Consider the following 20,326-nt stretch of genomic DNA (forward strand, 5'->3'; position numbering starts at 1 on the left):
TTACTTTGTTCATTAAACGACTGTGGGGAACTGTATCGAACGCCTTGCGGAAGTCAAGAAACACGGCGTCTACCTGTGAACCCGTGTCTATGGCCCTCTGAGTCTCGTGGACGAATAGCGCGAGCTGGGTTTCACACGACCGTCTTTCTCCTTCGGAGAAAAGAGAATGAGCTGTGAATATCAAGAGCTAAGATGGAAAACAAGTCTTAAGAAAAGAAGGGAAAGGTGGAAGGTGGAAGAAGTATATAGAGGGTCGGTACAAGGGAGATGCACTTGAGGACAATATTACAGAAATGGAAGTCGAGGTAGACGAAGATGAGATGGGAGATACGATACTGCGAAAAGAATTTGATAAAGCACTAAAAGACCTAAGTTGCAACAAGGCTCTGGGAGCAGAAATCATTCTGTTAGAACTACTGATAGCCTTGGGAAAGCCAGCCATGACAAAGCTCTTCCATCTGGTGAGCAAGATGTGTGAGACAGGCGAAGTATCCTCAGACTTCAAGAAGAATATAATAATTCCTATTCCAAAGAAAGCAGGTGCCGACAGGTGTGAATACTATCGAACTATCAGTTTAATAAGTCATAGTTGCAAAATACTAACACGAATTCATTACAGAAGAATGGAAAAACTGGGAGAAGTCGATCTCGGGAAATACGAGTTTAAAAACTTTGTAAAGTTAGAGAAGGCTTGACTGGAACACTCTCTTGTCAATTTTGAGGGTGTCAAGGGTAGAATACAAGGAGCGAAAGGCTATTTAGAACTTGTGTAGAAGCCAGACGGCTCTTATAAGAGTCGAAGAGCATGAAAGGGATGCAGTAGTTGAGAAGGAAGTGAGATAGGGTTGTAGTCTGTCCCCTATGTTATCCAGCCTGTACACTGAGAAAGCAATAAGGAAACAAAAGAAAAACTTGGAGTAGGAATTAAAGTTCAGGGAGAAGAAATAAAACCTTCGAGATTTGTAGATGACATTGTAATTCTGTTTTGCAAGATCAGTTGAATGGAATGGACAGTGTGTTGAAATGAGGATAGAAGATGAACATCAACTAAAACAAAACAAGAATAATGGAATGTAGTCAAATAAAATCAAGTGATGCTGAGGCACGTAGCATAGAAAACGAGACACTTAAAGTAGTAGATGAGTTTTGCTATTTCTACAGAAAAAAAGATATGGTGGACGAAGTAGAGAGGATATAAAATACAGACGAGGAATGGTAAGAAAAGCATTTCCGATAAAGAGAAATTTGTTAACATTGAGTACCGGTTTACGTGTCAGGAAGTCGTTTCTAAAAGTATTTGTATGGGGTGTAGCCATGTATAGAAGTGAAACATAGACGATAAGCAGTTTAGACAAGAAGAGAACAGAAGCTTTTGAAATGTGATGCTACAGAATAATGGTGAAGATTAGATGGCAGATCGCTTAACTAATGAGAAAGTCCTGAACAGAATTGGGTAGAAAAGAAATTTGTGGCACAATCTGACTACAAGAAGAGATCGGTTGGTAGAACACATTCTGAGACATCAAGGTATCGCCAATGTAGTATTGGAGGGCAGTGTAGGAGGTAAAAATCGTAGAGGGAGACCAGGAGATCAATGCAGTAAGCAGTTTCAGAGGGATGTAGGCTGCAGTAGCTACTCGGGGATGAAGAGGCTTACATGGAGTAGCTTGGAGAGCTGCATCAAAGCAGTCTTCGGACTGAAGACTACAACAACAAGGCATTAAAGTTGTAGCGCACTTTTTGAGACTCTCTGTATAGATTAAAGAAATGTTAATGAATGTAAGTATGTTTGCACCTCACTATCCCTTACGTGATACCTGAGTGAACATTTTCTTTCTCCAGTACGATGTGAGGCTTGGGAGTGAGTACCATGGGTCACAGAGCCAGAAATGTCACAAGCCACGTCACGTTCCTCGTGTCAGAAAATGGGCCTGTTTATATGAGGGCCGTTCAGAAAGTAACCTCCGGTTGATTTAAAAAAATACACCAAGTTAAATAAAAATATTTTAATATATACATCTTACAACTACATCTCTGCACTATTTTTCTACATAGTCTCCATAGCGATTGAGGCACTTATCGTATCTCTTCACAAGCTTTGAAATTCCTTCTGCATAAAAATCACCCGCTTGTGCCTGGAGCCAGCCTGTGACCGCATCTTTGAGCTCTTCGTCGTCATCAAACCGCTGTGACCCGAGCCATTTCTTCAAATGCATGAAGAGGTGATAATCACTTGGCGCCAGGTCTGGGCTGTAAGGTGGATGGTTGATAACGTCCCACTTGAAGGACTCAAGAAGGGCCGTTGTTCTGCGAGCAGAGTGAGGACGGGCGTTATCGTGCAAAAAAACGATACCGGAACTCAGCATACCACGGCGTTTGTTCTGTATAGCCCGTCGTAACTTTTTTATTGTTTCACAGTACACGTCTTGATTAATGGTCGTACCACGTTCCATGAATTCAACAAACAACACCCCTTTGGCATCCCAAAACACCGTTGCCATCAGTTTTCTGGCAGAAAAATCTTGCGAGGCTTTTCTTGGTTTGGTAGGCGAATTTGAATGTGCACACATCTTTGATTGTTCTTTTGTCTCAGGGTTCACGTACTTAATCCAGGTTTCGTCACCAGTCACGATTCTGTTTAACAATGGTGCTCCTTCGTCCTCATAACGTGACAGAAAGTCTAATGCAGAGGCCATTCTTTGAGTTTTGTGGTGGTCGGTAAGAATTTTGGGCACCCATCGTGCACAGAACTTACGGTAACCCAATCTTGCTGTCACTATCTCGTACAAGAGAGTCTTAGAAATCTGTGGAAAACCAGTAGACAACTCCGACATTGAGAAACGTCGATTTTCACGAACTTTTGCATCAACTGTCTGAACGAGTTCGTCAGTCACCAATGATGGTCTACCACTCCTCTCTTCATCATGAACGTTTTTTCGTCCACTTTTAAATAAACGTACCCATTCACGGACAACTCCTTCACTCATAACTCTTGGTCCGTACACGGCACAAAGCTCACGATGAATAGCTGCTGCAGAATATCCTTTGGCTGTAAAAAACCTTATGACAGCACGCACTTCACATTTGGCGGGGTTTTCTATTGCAGCACACATTTCAAACTGCCACAAAAACTAAACTAGCGCAGGTACGACGTTCACTCGACCACGGCTTGATGCCGACTGACCTGTTGAGTGCGTGAACGCACAGATGGCGTCGCTACTCCCCCCACAACCCGCACTGTGACCAATCGGAGGTTACTTTCTGAACCGCCCTCGTATATATATTTAAAAAAATTGGAAGTGTTACTTGTAGGAAAAAATGGTTCAAATGGCTCTGAGCACTATGGGACTTATCTAAGGTCATCAGTCCCCTAGAACATAGAACTACTTAAACCTAACTAACCTAAGGACATCACACACATCCATGCACGAGGCAGGATTCGAACCTGCGACCGTAGCGGTCACGCGGTTCCAGACTGAAGTGCCTACAACCGGTCGGCCACTTACTCGTAGGATTTGTTTATTTATTTATTATATATTTTAAAAAATTGGAATTGTTACTTGTAGCAACGACCTCGCAATAGCAGAGCAAAAGCTAAACTGCTGAACTCGGTTTTCAAATGTTCCTTTACAAAGGAGTATACAGGGTTACTGCTCCAGTTAATGGATGATATCGATATCAGTGACTGCGGCATTGAGAAATAGCTGAAATCACTACACCTCCACAGGGGCCCACAATCTGACAGAATTCTACATCTACATCTACATCCATACTCCGCAAGCCACCTGACGGTGTGTGGCGGAGGGTACCTTGAGTACCTCTATCGGTTCTCCCTTCTATTCCAGTCTCCTATTGTTCGTGGAAAGAAGGATTGTCGGTATGCTTCTGTGTGGGCTCCAATCTCTCTAATTTTATCCTCATGGTCTCTTCGCGAGATATACGTAGGAGGGAGCAATATACTGCTTGACTCTTCGGTGAAGGTATGTTCTCGAACCTTTAACAAAAGCCCGTATCGAGCTACTGAGCGTCTCTCCTGCAGAGTCTTCCACTGGAGTTTATCCATCATCTCCGTAACGCTTTCGCGATTACTAAATGATCCTGTAAGGAAGCGCGCTGCTCTCCGTTGGATCTTCTCTATCTCTTCTATTAACCCTGTCTGGTACGGATCCCACACTGCTGAGCAGTATTCAAGCAGTGGGCGAACAAGCGTACTGTAACGTACTTCCTGTCAGGTTCTTTATTGAATTTCCAGCTGGGTTACCATTTTTCTTAAACATTCTATATCGAATCGCTTTATAGCGACATGGCCAACGGCGTTGCCGCAGTGGTAACACCGGTTCCCGTCAGATCACCGAAGTTAAGCGCTGTCGGGCTGGGATAGCACTTGGATGGGTAACCAACCGGTCTGCCAAGCGCTCTTGGCAAGCGGGACGCACTCAGCCCTTGTGAGGCAAACTGAGGAGCTACTTGATTGATCTCCATATCCGCATCCAGTGACGCTTGTAGGTGAGGATGACACGGCGGCCGGTCAGTACCGTTGGACCTTCATGGCCTTTTTGGGCGGGGTTTAGTTCAGTTTTTATAGCGACAGTGGTGATGGGCTTCTAAGGTGGGTGGTGGAACGGGTACTTCGTCTGGATGCCGGTAGCCCACTAACACGGCGAGATAGTGGTGAAGAGGTGTGTAGTGACGAAGTGTCCAAAAAGGCCAACTTTCGCAGTACTTAAGATGTGCACAACCGGTGAGGAAGGCGCTGTGGTCAGCACTTGGCTCATGGTCAAAGGCCGGTGGTGTGGTGCAGGCGAGGCAGTGATGCCAGCGGCAAGGTAAGGCCACCAACAGCAAGACGGCGCCCCACAGCGGCAGCCTCGCTGCCTACTGGGCGGGGCGCGAGTTCAAGCTGTGTGCTCACAGGGGAACCTCCCCATCACACCCCCCCTCAGATTTAGTTATAAGTTGGCACAGTGGATAGGCCTTGAAAAACTGAACACAGATCAATCGAGAAAACAAGAAGAAGTTGTGTGGAACTATGAAAAAAGTAAGCAAAATATACAAACTGAGTAGTCCATGTGCAAGATAGGCAACATCAAAGACAGTATGAGATTAGGAGCTCCGTGGTCCCGTGGTTAGCGTGAGCCGCTGTGGAACTAGGGGTCCTTGGTTCAAGTCTTCGCTCGGGTGAAAATTTTATTTTCGCAAAGTTATGATCTGTCCGTTCGTTCACTGACGTCTCTATTCACTGTAATAAGTTTAGCACCTGTGTTTTGCGACCGCACCGCAAAACCGTGCGATTGTTATTGAAGTCGCGAGCTATATTTGCTGGATTCATATTGCCCACGGAATACATCTCACGTATTTAATGCGCTCTCGTCCAGAGTAGCGAACAGTCAACTGCCAGCCAGGGAGCCTCGTTAGCAGGAATACTCTCTCTTCCGTGCGCTGTAGTCGACTGACGTAGTGTCTTTCGATGTTTGTTTAGGTGTGGCGTCCCCATACTACGGCGCAGTTACCTCGCATCGGACGGACGGACAGATAATAATTGTTTGAAAATAAAAAATTAAACTTTCCAGTCGATGGACGACTTGAACCAAGAACCTCTCCTTCCGCAGCCCCTCACGCTAACCACGGGACCACGGCGCTCTAAAGCTCAGATCGTCCTTGATGTTGCCTATGTTGCGCATTGACTACTCAGTTTGTATATTTTGCTTATTTTTTCATAGTTCCACACAACTTCTTCCTGTTTTCTCAACTGATCTGAATTCAGTTTTTCAAGGCCTATCCACTGTGCCAACTTATAACTAAATCTGAGGGGGGTGCGATGGGGAGGTTCCCTTGTCAGTATAGAGGAGTCAGTTCACAACAGCAGTAGCCCACACGAGCAGAGGCTGATGGGAAGGACTTTGCCTACCCAAGCGAAGGCGGATGAGCGGCCACACAGCCCCAGGCTCGAACTGCAGGCCACTAACAAGGAACTCCTTGAGTGCGAGGTGGCAGAAGGCCAAAGATGTTTACGGCATTCGAAGCCCCACATGTGGTCTACCATATTGGCTGCTAATGGCAACACGCGGCGTCACTGGTGTTATGCAATGGTGAGCAAAGCATGGGGGCAAGGAGCGTAGTTGAACTGCTTAATCGACGAGTAACCAAGCAATTTTGCAGATTGAGAAAGATGTGGCAGACGAAATATTAACGTTTCTGCAAGATGAGTCAGTGGGATTTGTGTTGTTGTATACGCTTCATTGTGCGGACAACATACATGAGGAGTACAGTGATAACGATAAGTTCTTAAGAAGTACAAGTGATACTAAAACAAGTGTCGAGCCATGTAGTTAGTCATCCTTATCGGACTGGGAGCCACAAATCCCGCCACCAGTGAAACACTGTAAAGGACAATCGTTGTCCAAGGAGCGAATACTAAACATAATTACGTACATAGATCAGCCGCAGCATAGTAAAAAAAATATGAACAGATTTCGAATTAAGTCCACAGTAAAGTGACCGTGTAGTGCATAAGAAAACATACGGATATTCAAGGGAGGACGAGGCACACTTATTACAAAAACTGGCGCCTGAGCGTTCAGGGCTGCTCGATACAATTTACAGGATGTGCATAATAGTGGCCTACTACGTTATGCACATCAAATTGTGCATGGCATATATTGCAGTGATTTCAATGAAGCAGTGGATGGTTGCATAATTTCGAACAGTGCTACAGAACTGCAAGACGCAGGGCAACGAAAATTCAAACAAAGCGTCAACCTGATGCACAGCAAACTGCAGAATCGACCCCAATTTGTAGATGAGATAAACTTATCCCATACTTCAGGAAGGAATTTGTTTGCAACTCCGACCACTCCGGATATGAAGAGGAAATGCATATGAAAGGAACCCTGTAAATTAGAGGTACCAAGAGAATTGTATCAAGATCAATTAATATCAATGCCTTAACGCATTCGTATACAATTATGCCGACTGTTAATCTGGAGGGCCAGTAGCTGGTCAAAATAACTTTCTTTTGCTTGATACCTGGTCTACGTATAAAAATCATACTCCTTTGGAGCAACTGTCTCTCCTGAAAAGTGAGTGGCATCGTACTTCATACCACCTGGAACCACTGGACAAATTCAACCTCTGGATGTTTTTCCGTGCCTATAAAATATATTATCGCACGATCACCAGCTACGCTTTAAAGGATAGCCAGTTTCACGATAAACTAAACGAGAGACTGTTTCGCATTTGGTTGCATGCCATCGCAGTCCATCAGTTCTCAAAATGTTCGCCTTCGATCTGGACGGTGCGATTCTTTGCGATCACTGCGGCGCGCCATTTTTCACTTGGTGTTCATGGTGCATGTTAATGGTATGTTTTGCACATTTTTTTAATGTCTATTTTGTGAAGTGTAATACATACATCTCACAGAAAGTTGACCTCTGCATCTCCCAAACACTCATTTTCTGGCGCCCTCCTGATGCATATGGTGAGTCATTAGCACCTAATATTTTTCCTGTGATAACTGTTAACACAACACTTTCAAATGACCCTTACTAAAGATTGAACTTGCGACCTCGCACTCATGGGGTTCGTAGCATGGGACCTGCTATTTGAAGGACGCTAAGTCCACAGCATTGGTCTCAACACAGACAGCAGTGTCGCAGTTAGCAGCAGCTAAGACCGGAGGAGAAGACTTGTAGTACCATGGAGATTCTTAGACCTTTAGACTCATGGACCAAGACCGTCCTAGGTCCCACCTCGGTGTTGTTCGCCATCAGATTATACCTCTGACTGCAAGTGAGAAATATTTGCATGCAACTGACCCGTCCCCGTTTTGCTAAAGCACCATTTTCCACCACATACGTCACAACGGAACCATGACGTGGGCACGAAGTAATGAGGCTACCCACGCCGTCGTCGTTCTGCGGGGTCAATGCTATTGCGCCGCTGGCCCCTCTGCTTGGTGACAACATGACGCAAACACCTTACTACCTCCGTGACAATAATCGCTGCAAAAGAAATTTACAGCTGAAATCGGAATTTCTCCATGGGGAGGACGAAGCATATTATTTTGAACGGAAGGTTATTGACAAGTGTAGAATTAAATTCAGGTGTACCTTAGTGACATTTGTTGGGACCCTTGCTGTTCATGTTGAATATTAAGACCTTTCAGGCAATACTGATAGAAACCTCAGACTTCTGACAGATGATACAATTATCTATAAAAAATTTCTAGTTAAAATATTGCACAAATATTGTCATACTTTTATAAAATTTCAGTGAGATGCAAAGATTGGCAACTGAGAATCAGTCAACTAATACAAACAGCTGGATGTAATAATGTATGGGGATATGAAATGCAATGATCACACAGGCAATTGCAGGTAAAATAGGTGTCAGATTTCGAATCACTGGTAGGATCTGGGAAAATGCAGTGACTCTGCAAAGGAATTGTCTTACAAAAAACGTGTGTGACCCATCGTGGAATACAGCTCAAGCGTGTGGGATCCAATTCAGACAGGACTAAAAGGGATGTTGAACTTATACATTGGAGAGCAGCGCGAATGGTCACGAGCTTGACAAATGGGAGAATGACATAGAAATGTTAGAAAACCTAAGGCTGCAGTCGCTTAAAGATAAACATCAATTATCGCTCGAAGACCTACAATTTACATAGTTTCAAGAGCCAGTATTATGTCAAGAATCTACGAATATACTACAGCATCCTGTGTAAGAAACAACAAAGACAAATTTAACTACAGAACACAGATATATTTAAACAGCCACTCTTCCCTCACGCCATACTCGAATAGTACACGAAGAAAACCTAATATTATTTCAATGGGAACTACCCTATTCAATCTAATTCACAGCAGTTTGCATGGTATGACTTTAGAGGTAGATGTTTCTTTGTTCGTGCCAGCATATTCATGTGACAGAGTGTCATGTACGCTTCCACATCTGCACCATCGGGGTTCAGGACTACCGTTTTCTGCTTTTCATTTCTGGCCCATTCTTGTCAAAATCAAGACGATGCTCAGTGTCTTATGATATATCAACACCATGTTAACCACTAAAAATATATAAAATAAAGACAGAGGAAATAGAGTCCCGTTGTGGTTGTTCTACAGTCTCACCAAAGAGGGCTGTGTTTATTTCCTTGTATTAACGCCTATGAGCTACTACATAATTTACATCCGTGCTTTGATCACACTAACACTTACTACACACAGATTTCTCTAGACTGCAATTTATTTATATACCATGTACAACTTTAAGCGTTAAAAACCATTCAACGGCCAAGATCGCAGACAATATTTCGCTATATAAGAGAATCGGTTTCCATAGACTATGGTGTCATCTTCAGGTCTTAAAATCCGTTTTTGTAAAACATGTTCATTTTTAGCTGACCTCACGCACAAGATGCCAAGTGGATCAAAACAGCACGTCATAAAAGGTTTGTCATAGCTAAAATATTTAAAAAGATAAAGCATCTTGTACAACAGGCGGTGTCGCTCTACATATCGCTCACTGTTGTTTGTTGCATCATAGAAACACGGTACACAATAAAACAACTGTTTTGGTTCAAATGGTTCAGATGGCTCTGAGCACTACGGGACTTAACTTCTAAGGTCATCATCCCCTAGAACTTAGAAATAATTAAACCTAAGTAACCTAAGGACATCACACACATCCATGCCCGAGGCAGGATTCGAACCAGCGACCGTAGCGGTCGCGCGATTCCAGACTGTAGCTCCTAGAACCGCTCGGCCACCGCGGCCGGCAAACAACTGTTTTCATATGCTGGACATATTCAAAACAGTGCACTGTCTAGAATGTGTCCAGCATATGTAAACAGCTGTATTATTGTGTACCGTGTTTGTATGACGCAACAAGCAACTGTGCGCATTATGTATATTGGACACAGCCTGTTGCACAAGATACTTTACCTTTTTAAGTATTTTAGCGATGACAAACCTTTTATGATGTGATTTTATCTAATCGACGTCTTTTGCGTGAGGTCCGCCTAAAATTAACAAGTTTCACAACAAAAAGATTTTAAGGTCTGAAGATGACAGCATTGTCTTTTGAAACCAGCTGTCTTAAATAAAGAAATATTTTATGCGATCTTGGTTGCTGAATGGTTTTTAACAATTAAACAGAGTTCCCATCAGTTGTCTCAAAATGAAAAAAATTCAAACAACTTTGAGTGTCTTGCAATTATCATCAGAATCTTTTTAAAACCGACAGAAAAACACAGATGAAATGCAGACTGCTGTTATTGTTTCACAAGTCCTATTACAGACTCCTAGTGGTTGCAGTGGGGGCTTAATAGATAAAGCTTTGGTAAGGAACCCATATGCGGAAATGTACAATCTGTATATAAAGAAACTTTGAAGATCTGATCACTTTCAAATCTCCCGCTTCACCTTACGTGTGCAATGAGAAGATAGCGCCACCATCAGTTGCTGTTGTAATTTTACCGTTTTCGACCGACCTCACAACAACGGCTCCAGGAAACAGGTACGTCCGCACCTTTTTGGCACCACTGTGTCATACTGTGAACCGAGAGGTATGAAAGTGACCAGATCTTCAAATTTATTTTACAGCCAAACGGTACATTTCCAGGCCTGAACTCCTTACCAAAACTTTATCGACTATGTCCCCTCTACAACCCGATAGAAATCAGTAATAGGAATTGTGAAACATGTTATAAAATTTCTTTAATTTTTAATGTGAGTAGGTTAGTAGTATTCATAATTTGTTGTTTGGTTACTTTACAGAAGTTGTCTGCAGAGCCTGCTTCTGCATGATTATCTGTAATTTGTCTCGTCTCACATCCATGAAGGCTTTCCTTAGTGATAGGGTTTAAGGAATACCATTGGTGAACAAATGAATAAACGCAGGTCACCAGTTACTCATTTGGTTTGATCAGGCAATATGTCGAGGTCTCCGCGGATAATTTCAAAGCTATCCACACCTGAAAGCCACTGATTCAGTTCCGTATGCCTTGGGTCCACGTCGACAAAAATTAAAATGTGTAGAGCTCTGGAAGCCATTCTTTACGCTGGAGATATTCGAGAACGTTAGCCTCGATTTACTTTTGTCTTCTTAACTCTGTATATTTTCTTCTACATTTCTTTTAGTATTAAAAAAACTATGACTTCAATTTGGCATCCTCATTGTTATGTGGCGAATCTAGGAACATTCTGCAGCATCTCACGTTTCTCTCTCGGAGGAACTGCAAAGGCAAGATAGAGTAATTAGAGTGAGCACAGACTTCTGACGCTGTGTAAATTGACAAGTCGCTCAAAAATGACGTTTTAGGAATGCTCTCTGAATTTTGTTTCAAATGTTTCACGATCTATCGGAAAAAATATTTGTCGCTTTTGAAACTGAGATCCTCATTAAAACATGCCGTTTATACGCTATCTTCATACTAGCAAGGATATGATTTATAAGGATCTAAACGCTACGCTTTCATTGAAGTTGTTCTAGATTTCTGTTTACCTCAAATTACCGTATTTGACAGCAATTTTTCCAGTCCTTCTGTTGTTTCGCTGAGATTACCTGTACTTTTACAGCTATTTAGATTGTATGCGCAAAGTTGCGACTTATTCAGTGTTAACAGTGCTGGCAAAGACGCTTCTTCTTTCAGTTTCGTATTAAGTCGTTATTTCTTTTGGTCTTACAATTGCGTTGGGATGCTCCTGGTCGCTCTTCAAATATATTCGTTTCTTTGTATTTTCGTTCTATCGACACAATATATGCTGCTAATATCACAATAGAATTTGGAGATCTCAATAAGGCAAACAAAAATCTGCACTCGTTTAAATAGAAAGGATAATACAAGAGAATGCCAGAATCAGGAGTACTGACAGAAACAGTATCTATAACGTGCCGTATTAACGCGGATTAGACCACGGATTTCTCACAATGAGTTAGCGAGGGCCAGAGAGATTTCAGAAACAGTGACTTGAACCATGTTAACGCCGATTCAGAACGCATTACCAGCTGTTCAGTGCGCCGGAGTATTGATACTCTACTTGTGTCACTATTTTTATCGAAGAAAACATTTTGAGGCCAGGTAGGCCTATACGACTGAGCTGTACTTGTTCCGCAGACACCGCATTAATGTAATGCTCAACGTGAGAGTGAAACCAACTGACTACGTTTTTCAGTATTTGACAGCGAATATTCAAACGTTAATATCTAATCGAGTAGCCTGAATAAATATTTAATGTGTCACCACGTACTTACCGTGCGACTGTCTCGAAATTTCTGAGGGCACTGTCGTTGTTTATTGGCGCAGCGTCAGCTGTCACATTTGCTGTCCGCAAATACAACTAACAAACACACACTACCAGTTTTCGTCACTGAAGTTTATATACCGCTATCTGATTTTACGCAGTTCTATTTTACGAACTTCAGCACTGCACGGCTGCCAACTACTCGCTATTCACAAATGAAACACTGTCACCAACTGAGAACGTGATCGACATTTCTTGTTGAGGGCGAATGATGAGAAGATAAATAAATATCACGTCACTGTTTGTAATGACCCTATTAGCTGAGTTATTAAGAATTTAATTAGTAGAGAAATATTCCAGAGCCTGTAGTCTGCAGCTTGGCACGTTCAACAGTTGAATCAAACCTTGACTTCCTAATACGAAATCATCTGCAGTGAGTGTTGATTGTGGAAATAATTCAGCGCTACGACGTTACGAAAGAAGAGACTAGCTGAACTTCGCGTAGTTATTTATATGTTGTGTAGTCATGCTAAAACGCAAACGAGTATGTTTCCTTCGTCAGTTCCGTTGGTCTTAACAGGCTACGCCCTACTGTCACTCTTACAACGATGCAGTCTCCGCTCATCACAGTTGTTCGTCTTTTTTCTGCATCACTCCCCGCCGTATCAGCTGCATGCGTCAAGTAGCTTCTGTAAGCCGATACGAGATGGCAGCAGCTGGCACAACACCGCAGCACAAGGAAAAACCGCACTCGTCGCTCACGTGCTCGGGCTTCTAACGTCAATTTTGCATGTGTGTGGCGTCGTCACACTATGGATGCATGAGGCACCGATCAACTTAAAAAAAAAAAAACTGACATCATTCCATTCTACTCTCGCCAAGTTTTGAAGAAATAAACTGCAAAGGAATGGCATGCACGATAGTGAGACAGAAGACACCGCTGTTCTGTCAGAGACGGCAAAGGACGTGGAAAATCAATTGGACAGAATGGACGCTCTTTTGAAAAGAGAGTATACGATTAATATCATCAAAATAGATACAATGATAATGCGATCTAGTCGAATTAAATCACGCGATGCTGAGGAGTGAGTGAATAAGATCGGGAAATGAAAGGCTAAAAGAAGTCAACAAAATCGTTCAAATGGCTCTGAGCGCTATGGGACTCAACATCTGAGGTCATCAGTTCCCCAGACTTATAACTACTTAAACCTAACTAATCTAAGGACATCACACACGTCCATGCCCGAGGCAGGATTCGAACCTACGACCGTAGCAGCCGCGTGGTTCCGGACTGAAGTCAACAAGTTTTGGTATTCGGGGAGCTAGATAACTGGCGGATGGCCGAAGTAATGAAGATTAAAATGCTACAGAAGAACGCATACGATAAGATGGGTAGACCGGGAAAGTAATAAAGAGATACTGAATTAAACTGGGAAGAAAATAAATTTATTGAACGGGGAACTGTTGCTAGGACGTCTTCATTCCTCGATCGATCAGTTCATCTGGTGTTCAGCAGTCTCCTGTAACACCACATTGTAAAGCCGTGTAATCGTTCGATTTCTCTTCAATCCATTTTCCACGTTTCGCAGCGGTTGACCTCTAAACATAACTTTTCATTAATATTTTTCTGGTCAAATTTCACAGTGTGTGGTGAAAGCTGCTGTTCTGCCTTGTGCTTTCCTTGTGTGACAAAGCATGTCATAGTTCCCATGGCTGGAGAGAGCCTAAGCAGCATATATAGGGGTTGGAAAAAAAATCTGGAAACACCGGGAGAAACGCTTGTTTGGACATTCATGCGAATGCTAGCTAAACCTACAAGTTGTGATGTTGTATCTGCACCTGCACATTGTCCACAATACATAGTGTCAGTGGTGGTCAGGCCAGTGTTCTGTTCGGTTTGGTTGTTTGGGGAAGGAGACCAGACAGCGTGGTCATCGGTCTCATCGGATTAGGGAAGGATAGGGAAGGAAGTCGGGCAGTGCCCTTTCAGAGGAACCATCCCGGCATTTACCTGGAGTGATTTAGGGAAATCACAGTGTTTTGTGTAATCGTGAGTACATTCTGTCGGTGCTCATGTGAATTTGAATGTGGGCATATTTTGTTGATGCTTGTATGGTGGTTGCTTCTGTAACCAGGGTAGCCGAAGTTTTTGCTGTTTCAAGAGGCACCACATCAAAATTTAACCCACTTACAGGGACAGTGGAGAAACATCCTCGCCCGCATCTCGTGGTCGTGCGGTAGCGTTCTCGCTTCCCACGCCCGGGTTCCCGGGTTCGATTCCCGGCGGGTCAGGGATTTTCTCTGCCTCGTGATGGCTGGGTGTTGTGTGCTGTCCTTAGGTTAGTTAGGTTTAAGTAGTTTTAAGTTCTAGGGGACTGATGACCCTAGATGTTAAGTCCCATAGTGCTCAGAGCCATTTTTGAAACATCATCCGCTAAATCACAACGGGAACGAAAGCTGTGTTGAGCGATCGTGTTGCGTATTATGCATGGTAATGTGTTGTTTGTCTTGTTTCCACGTGGTAATGTGTTGTTTGTCTTGTACGTATGGTGACCACAGCAGGTCAGTTGTGAGTAGTGCACGTGAGAAGATATCTTGCAGCATGACGTATAGATTGGAGGTGACTCGGGGAATGGGCGGCAAACTGTCGTAATATTAATCGTAAATATTGACAACAGTACTTCGTTTTTGATGTAATAAGGTCAGGTGAAGTCTATCAGTCATTGACATAGTTGTGGCATTATTACGGTGCAGTAAACTTCCAGTTTCGCTAAATAAATGGCGGGTTCAGAGTCAGCCAAGAGTATGCGAAGACAGGAAATAGTACGAGTAGTATTGATAGCATTGGTAGAGAAAGAAGCTTAAAAGTATGCGTAAAAGAGAAACTGGGAACCGATGACTTCTCTTTGTTTTTTTCGTTTGTCTGGTTGTTTACTTTGCACACAATTAGAATTGCACATGGTTCAGTGTTAGTCTATTGTGTATTTTACAGCCTTACAGAATAAAAATTACATTTTATAAGTAATAAAAATTATTTGATCGCGTAACTTCTGCGCCTTTATGTAACCAAAACAATTACTCTTGATGCAAGTACAGCTGACATGCACAAACATAAAAATATATATAATTATTGTTGTTATTTTGTACTCAATAGCCGGCCGGGGTGGCCGAGCGGTTCTAGGCGCTTCAGTCGGCAACCACGCGACCGCCACGGTCGCAGGTTCGAATCCTGCCCCGGGCATGGATGTGTGTGATGTCCTTAGGTTAGTTACGTTTAAGTAGTTCTAAGTTTAGGGAACTGATGACCTCAGATGTTAAGTCCCATAGTGCTCAGAGCCATTTGAACCATTTTTCTTTTTTTTTGGTACTCAATAGGACGTTTTTCATCAAGATCAAAGGCAAGAGCTTTTTTATTACTGATAATGCGAAAGTTGTTTATAGATAACAGACATGCTTTATATACGTTTGACGAAGTATTGAAGCGATGTTTGATATATGTTTGTTTTGCGTTTTTTATCATTTTACCTTTTTGAGGGAATTGCGTTTTCTAGCGGTATATGATAAATCTGTATCGTTTTCTTTGTTTTGACTGCAACGCCTCTCTGTTTCACCTTACAAATCAACAGTTTTCTAATAATATGTGAATTAAACACTGACAGTTCCAGTTTTACTATAAATACTCTTCATTTTTAAGTAATAGACAAGGGGATAACGATGTAGAACAAAACTATTCCGTAGGTTATGGGTACCTTTATATATCCTCACTCAGTTTTTAGACAGTTCACTGCTTCCTGTATCTAGGGGATTCTAGTGACATACTGATCGCATACGGGAAGAAAGCGACAGTTATGGGACAACGCCCGAGAGATATCCAACACACCTAAGGCACGTGTAGCACGCTTACCACCTTCACTGTCCAAGACTACTAGAAATACTACAGTAATCTAAGGTAGCCGACGCTACTTTTACAGTTCTACTTCTAACCACTGTCTGTGATTCTTCCATTATCTTTCAGACATGCTTCTGGGACAGCAATAAATATTATCTTAACACGATAGTATTCAGAAGCTTGAACTGAATAGGGTAAAATTTATTGGTTTTTCTTTACGTGTGTGCATTTTCGGAAAAGGGAATGAATTGAGGAAACACTCATTTCTCTTAAGTGGTTTACCACTGTGGACATACACAATGATAACAATTCACTTCGTCAAGGAAGGAGTACCAAATAGAGCTCAGAACCAGCTGGTCAGCTCTGAGATATTGTTCTAGTTATCGATGGATGTTAAGACTTATCTTCAACATATGGGAAATACGAAATCAGGTAATTAGGTTACAAGAAGTTTTCACGGAATTACGTGAGGAAGAGCAGAAAGAGAATGTGTTGGAGGAAATGTCACGAGCTAAGACTTTCATATGAGAAACTGAGAGCACAACTAAACCAATTGACAGAAACAGCACCACGGGACAGTTTGATGAACGAGGGAAGTTAGTGAAAACAGTATTTCGCCTGCAAGGCAATAAAGACATACAACTAGAACAAATGCGAGAAATAGCGGATACCACTAGAACTACAGCAGAATGGCATAATACGCAGTTGACGAACATGGAATATAATGTGTTTAATAACGAGAGAACGGTGAGAGAACTGACTACATAATTAGCGCAGTATACAGAAAATATCATTCGGACAACAGAAAACAACTTGCAATGAAATTCAGACTCGATCAAGTGCATTAGATGGGAGAACGAGCTTAGCTAGACTGTTGCGTACATTAGCAGATAGTTCGAATATCGCGAGGCCAGAAGCAGCAACGCTGCAAGATGCTGTTAACCACGCCATGCACGGACATCTGACTTCCACACTGTTGTCTCCAACACAATTCCTAGAAGGATTACGTCAGACACAAAAAGAACATCTAGTAACCTAGAGAAGCCTAGCCTTATACTACCACATAGCATCCGTTGAAGTTAGTTCAGACAGAGCTCTGATAGTGGTCATGAGTGCACAACATGCGTGTTTTATTTTTCATCCTTATCCGATAAAATAGGGAACGGTCAACAAGAGAATCCAAATACAAACACAAGAACTCAGAACAAAGATAACTTAAGTCGTCTGTCATTAGAGGAGTTACAAGACTGCTTAAGAGGAAGCATGATTTGTCCAGTCTGAGCGTGCAGGCACGTGAGGTATAGTTGTTATTAGCGAAAATGGAAGTACCAGAGTGTCAAAGAGAAGTGTTAGCCCCCACCCATATTTCCAGACAGTGGGGGTACACTGGATTTATTCAGTTTTTGCACTGACATCTGTCATAAACTGTTACGAAAGTGGGAAACCCATGGGAATGACCAACCAACAACTACGAAACAACGGTATATTAAGAAATGGTACAACTTGTGATATAGCAGGAGCACAGTTTCGGCTTCCAGTTACTATCACAGACACAATCACCGACCAATTCTGGCAACGTACGTTGTATCGGCCGCAAAAACCGTTAGAAGCATTATCCACACTTAACATAACATTTCCTCAAGAACACCTTAAATCCTCAACTTCTGCACTCACTAGACGAGCTGACAGTGCCACATAAAGGACGGATTTCAGCAGAATAAACGTTCTAACATATTCAGAACTATACAGATAAACGACGCAGTAACTTCATGATCATAAGCATTTCCACTACCTGTGCTGCCATGGTTCTACTAACGGCTTGTTCATCCTCCTTTTGCTTGAGGTATAAAACCACTCACTCACCTGAATCACCAATCCATAAAGTACCTGTCAAGCGGCTAAGTAGTAATAATAAGAAATAAAAAAAGTGTAACACAGAGTAAGACAGTAAACTTGTACTGGAACATAAAAACTCAACAGCCATAATATAGGGTAAGAACAGACTAAAAAAACATTGTGGATAAGCCTTTCTTTCAAACGTTTAAACAAGAGAAAACTTAACAGAGTATAATTACTTATTCGACATGCATTTCTTGAGATTGTTTCAGAGGCAAACTAAGAAAAATTTGGAATGAACTGTTTTAAAGAAGAGGGGAATGTTACACAGCCGAAACGTATTGTGGGTAATTGTAAAATTTTCTCGAAGTCATCTCCAGCCATCACCAACCAAACGCAGGCCAGGCCAAAGCTCCGCGTCACAATCATCACTACAAACAGACAGAACGCCGACGTTACGGAAAACAGGACAATCCTGGAAGTTGTTGCCTCATCTCGCAGGAATGAGAGGCTTAAATCGTAATCTCGGCAACATGATTTCAGCGAAGAGAAGCTATCATGTCATTCTAACAGCAAAGCTTTGTTTTGTAAGAGACAGTAGAAGTTTCATAGATACGCCTATCAGCCTGCTGAAATGACGGAAAGCCAACAAGGTGAAGCCCTTGAAAGTCATTCTGCGAAATAGGGGGTTTGTGAAGCCCGCAGATGAGCCCGTGGAAGTAGGCTACGTTCGTGTACCGCTTGTCACGCAGTAATAAATACTCAAGCTTTTGAGCCTTGGTCTCCATCCTTACGTTGCACTACAGCAGCTACGAGAACCTGTGATGTGCTGTTACCGATTCGGAAGTCCGTCTCCCTAAGCTGAGTGGTTTTTCTCCGCACAGGGAATGGGTGTTGTGTTGTCCTAATCATCATCATTTCATCCCCATCGACGCGCAAGTCGCCGAAGTGGCGTCCAATCGAAAGACTTGCACCCGGCGAACGGTCTCCCCGACGGATGGCCATAATCACACGAAATTTTAAACACGTTCATCGTGGAAAACGGTTACGTTCGAGAGCGTTTACCGATGTCCCGACAGTCGACATCGAAGGACGTGTACCATCTGCTTCTTCGACAGATCGCCCGGAATAGGGTGGGACAGAAACATCCAGCCGTTAAATGGCACGTGGTGTGGCGCACAGTACACCAACCCCACCTACCTTCAACAGTCAGATCAACATGGTACTTTGTAGTGAACCGGAAATACCCTTTTTTTTTTGGTCATCAGTCTACTGACTGGTTTGATTCGGCACGCCACGAATTCCTTTCCTGTGCTAACCTCTTCATTTCAGAGTAGCACTTGTAACCTACGTCCTCAATTATTTGCTTGACGTATTCCAATCTCTGTCTTCCTCTACAGTTTTTGCCCTCTACAGCTCCCTCTAGTACCATGGAAGTCATTCCCTCATGTCTCAGCAGATGTCCTATCATCCTGTCCCTTCTCCTTATCAGTGTTTTCCACATATTCCTTTCCTCTCCGATTCTGCATAGAACCTCCTCATTCCTTACCTTATCAGTCCACCTAATTTTCAACATTCGTCTATAGCACCACATCTCAAATGCTTCGATTCTCTTCTGTTCCGGTTTTCCCACAGTCCATGTTTCACTACCATACAATGCTGTACTCCAGACGTACATCCTCAGAAATTTCTTCCTCAAGTTAAGGCCGGTATTTGATATTAGTAGACTTCTCTTGGCCAGAAATGCCTTTTTTGCCATAGCGAGTCTGCTTTTGACGTCCTCCTTGCTCCGTCCGTCATTGGTTATTTTACTGCCTAGGTAGCAGAATTCCTTAACTTCATTGACTTCGTGACCATCAATCCTGATGTTAAGTTTCTCGCTGTTCTCATTTCTACTACTTCTTATTACCTTCGTCTTTCTCCAATTTACTCTCAAACCATACTGTGTACTGATTAGATTGTTCATTCCGTTCAGCAGATCATTTAACTCTTCTTCACTTTCACTCAGGATAGCAATGTCATCAGCGAATCGTATCATTGATATCCTTTCACCTTGTATTTTAATTCCACTCCTGAACCTTTCTTTTATTTCCATCATTGCTTCCTCGATGTACAGATTGAAGAGTAGGGGCGAAAGGCTACAGCCTTGTCTTACACCCTTCTTAATACGAGCACTTCGTTCTTGATCGTCCACTCTTATTATTCCCTCTTGGTTGTTGTACATACTGTATATGACCTGTCTCTCCCTATAGCTTACCCCTACTTTTTTCAGAATCTCAAACAGCTTGCACCATTTTATATTGTCGAACGCTTTTTCCAGGTCGACAAATCCTATGAAAGTGTCTTGATTTTTCTTTAG

General features: G+C 42.6%; 1 protein-coding gene and 1 pseudogene across 1 annotated transcript in view; one reads left to right on the forward strand and one right to left on the reverse strand.

Moving 5' to 3' along the window:
- The window catches only part of LOC126415795 (serine/threonine-protein phosphatase 6 regulatory ankyrin repeat subunit A-like), a 151,153-nt gene extending 138,303 nt beyond the window's left edge, over positions 1–12,850 (reverse strand). Inside the window, exon 1 of the mRNA XM_050083706.1 lies at positions 12,253–12,850. The gene's annotated coding sequence lies outside the window, so the exon portion shown is untranslated. The remainder of the gene's footprint in view (positions 1–12,252) is intronic.
- On the forward strand, positions 4,307–4,424 carry LOC126429914 (5S ribosomal RNA; annotated as a pseudogene).
- Positions 12,851–20,326: the final 7,476 nt, after the last annotated feature.

Source organism: Schistocerca serialis, chromosome 1 (genome assembly GCF_023864345.2).
Source record: "Schistocerca serialis cubense isolate TAMUIC-IGC-003099 chromosome 1, iqSchSeri2.2, whole genome shotgun sequence".
NCBI classification, from domain to species: Eukaryota; Metazoa; Arthropoda; class Insecta; order Orthoptera; family Acrididae; genus Schistocerca; species Schistocerca serialis.